At 31.2% G+C, this 3,472-nt stretch overlaps 1 non-coding gene across 1 annotated transcript; it reads right to left on the bottom strand.

The window, feature by feature from the left end:
- Window positions 1–2,199: 2,199 nt before the first annotated feature.
- On the bottom strand, window positions 2,200–2,271 carry TRNAC-GCA (transfer RNA cysteine (anticodon GCA)). Its single transcript has one exon. It is a non-coding gene; the product is annotated as a tRNA-Cys (tRNA).
- Between the last annotated feature and the right edge of the window lie 1,201 nt (window positions 2,272–3,472).

The following is a 3,472-nucleotide window of genomic DNA, read 5'->3' on the forward strand; positions in this document are numbered from 1 at the left end:
CCAACTAGATATGCTTAGATGAGTAAGCAATAAGATGTGACACCAATGATTCGTGCCTCAATTGGGTTTGATCCCCAACCATGGCAGACATGGGGGATAGGTGGACACCAAAGTGGGTTACAGGCCCATATGGGGAAAGATACCCTAAGTGGGTTAGAGTCCCATACGGGTGACAGTCGCTCGGATTGAGTTTGGAACTCATAGAAGACTCGATATCCACCATGAAAGTCGAATTATACGAGCATGCATGAACGGGGCTTGCCCTAGACGTAGGTCCGCTCAGGGATTGATGTTTTGTGAATCTGAATAGTGATCTTATTTTGAGTTGTGAGAACTCATGAGCATGTTCCCATACATTGTGAGATTTTTCCCTATCAATTAAGTCTTATTTCCCTTGTTGACTTAAGTTGGATATTGATTAGAAAACCCTGTAGATCCCAGTGAACCCATAAGATAGGGAACCCCCTAGGATTATTATCTCACCCCATGTTGTTGATTATTTTTCAGGTAGTTCCGATCAGGTGAATGGTAAGGATAAGTTAAGGTGATGTCTTGCTTACCTGATGTTTTGGATGGCGTCTCCGCTGTGTAGATATTTTTGAGATCATTTTACAATGATTAGGCTCCTAGTTTTATTTTTGGCACCTTTGTGTATATTTTGTGCCATGTAGCGTTTCCTTTTGGGCATGTAATATGTACGCTGCTGCCGCTAGGCGCTTATGTATTTCAGTACCAGTATTACACTATGTATAATATGTATTCTAGACATATATTATATGTGGGTGTTAAACAATTGCAAGGAGGAAGAAAAAAAATGGTTAATATTGTTATACGGGGAGAAGAATATAATTATAATTAGAAGAACAAATTTAAGAATATAGTGAGAGATTTCCAATGAAAATTTAAAGTGACAAAATTAAACTAGTGTAAACGTGTAATGTGTGGAATATGAATACTTTAGTGTGTCCACGGGGTTAAAGAGAAAATATAATTATATTATTAAAGGAGAATTTGGTTTTCTTGTGAGGGCTTAAACCCCCAATCTGATTCTAGTCGATTCCCTAAATTTTAAAGTGTTCATTTTATTAATAAAAATTATTTATTTCTATAAGGGACAAATCAGGTTTGAGTCAATTACTTCTTGATCTGCTCTCAAATGCTCGATCACCTAGCTATGGACCCTATAATTGGTGTCCTTATTATTTTGAAATTAATGTTTTGCATATAAGTTTCTAGTGTACGTTTTAAATATTTTAGACAGGTATTTTAAGTTCTTCCTAGAGATCAATTGAAGCCTATATATTCATTACCACATGTCACACCATAGGCACGTCCTCAACTACCTTTGGAATTTTAATTGAGTTAAAACAAAAACTGTAAGAGATACGAGAGTTATTGAATATGTTGCATATCATTCATTTAAATTTTGATTTTAAGTCATTGGTTAAAATTTATGATACTTATTTTTCATGTTCATTAAATTTTTACAGAACTCTTGGTATATTGTATTTGTCTCCTACTCACAATTCATTCTAAGAACCAGAAAAAAAAATTGCTTAAAAAGAAACATTATTTTGATATTAATGTTTTGCATATATGTTTCTGGTGTATGTTTTACATATTTTACACAGGTATTTTAAGTTCTTCCTAGAGATCAATTGAAGCCTATATATTCATTACCACATGTCACACCATGGACACATCTTCAACTACCTTTGGGATTTTAATTGATTTAAAACAAAAATTGTCAAAGATACGAGAGTTATTGAATATGTTGCACATCATGCATATAAATTTTGATTTTAAGTCATTGGTTAAAATTTATTATACTTATTTTTGATTTTCATTAAATTTTTACAGGACTCTTGGTATATTGTATTTGTCTCCTACACACATTTCATTCTAAGAACCATAAAAAAAAAACATTGCTTAAAAAGAAAGAATGATTGAAAAAAGGTTGATGTATTTTAAAAGATAATAATGTTTAATTGAATAGTTTGACGACTTGTAACAAATGGAGACAAAATGATTAAGAAGAGATTATCAATTTCGTGCTAAAAGAACTTATTTGGTAAAAAATAGTCATTTAACTGTTTACTTTATTTAAATAAAAGTTAATTATTTATATAAGCTTAACTTCTTTAAAATTATATACACTTAATTTAGTATTTGTTTATAAAAATAATAAATTACTTCAATAGGGCCCAACCGGGTTGGAACGGGTGACCTCTTGATCTGCAGTCAAATGCTCAACCACTGAGCTATGGACCCAATGGTGGGCTGCCATGTTGAACAAGCCCATTTAAACACATATTCCATTACGGTGTATCACATTCCATTAAATATATTGTACCTTATGGTGTACCATAGTTATCTAATTATCACAAGTGCATTGTAAGATTGCGCCATGGAATATACTTAACTTATTTTTTTAAAATCAATTTGTTATTGTATGTTTTGTTTAGCATAATCCCTTAATATTGTAAGTTATATTTAATCGAATATTTAACATTATAAGTAGTGAATACTATCTAGCAACATATTATCGCTATCAGAGTGAAAAAGTTTCATGTGATACTACAAAACCTTTCAATGATGACGATTATGTGTACAGTTTTCATTTATGCTAATGTATGAATTGTAAACAAGGAAGGGACTGTGTTACCCTTGTCTAGACACATAGGCAACCTTTAGACATTCTTCATGATTTGTAAGGTTAAAAATTTCATCTAAGAATCTTGTGTCATTCAGGATGATTTATGGTTACCCATCAAATATTTGTATTGTCATCATATTACAAACATTGTATGAACGGAAATAAGTACTCGACTCCAAATCTAGGATCCATAAAGGTTTCAAGTCAAGGGGTGGTATACATTGTTATCAATAATATAATAAGTTATGCCACTTACATACAATTTTAAGTATTATTCTCACAAATGGTTAGCCAAATATATATATTATACCTAACATTTTTACGTATGTGAAGCTTCGATAACTCTTTATCCATAATGAATTATATGTAATCATCAGTTTATCCATGTAATAGTCTTTATGCTTAAATGATATCTAATTTCATACTAAAGTGCGACTACAAATACTTGAATAATAATGTTCTAATGCTTAAGGTGGGAGAAGAGTATAAGATTTTCATGGGAAGCAATTGCAAGGATGAAGAAACAAAATAAATGGTTAATGTTGTTATGTTGGGAGAAGAGTATAATTATAATAAGAAGAACGAATTTAAGAATATAGCGAGATAATTCCGATGAAAATTTAAAGTTACAAAATTAAACTAGTGTAAACGTGTAATGTGTGGAATAAGAATACATTAGTGTGTTCACGAGGATAAAAAGAAAATATAATAATATTATTAAAGGAGAATTTGGTTTTCTTATGGGGGCTTACACCCCGAATGCGATTCTAGTAGATTCCCTAAATTTTAAAGTGTTCATTTTATTAATAAAAATTA

The sequence above is a fragment of the Lathyrus oleraceus genome, chromosome 5, assembly GCF_024323335.1.
Source record: "Lathyrus oleraceus cultivar Zhongwan6 chromosome 5, CAAS_Psat_ZW6_1.0, whole genome shotgun sequence".
Lineage (NCBI taxonomy): Eukaryota > Viridiplantae > Streptophyta > Magnoliopsida > Fabales > Fabaceae > Lathyrus > Lathyrus oleraceus.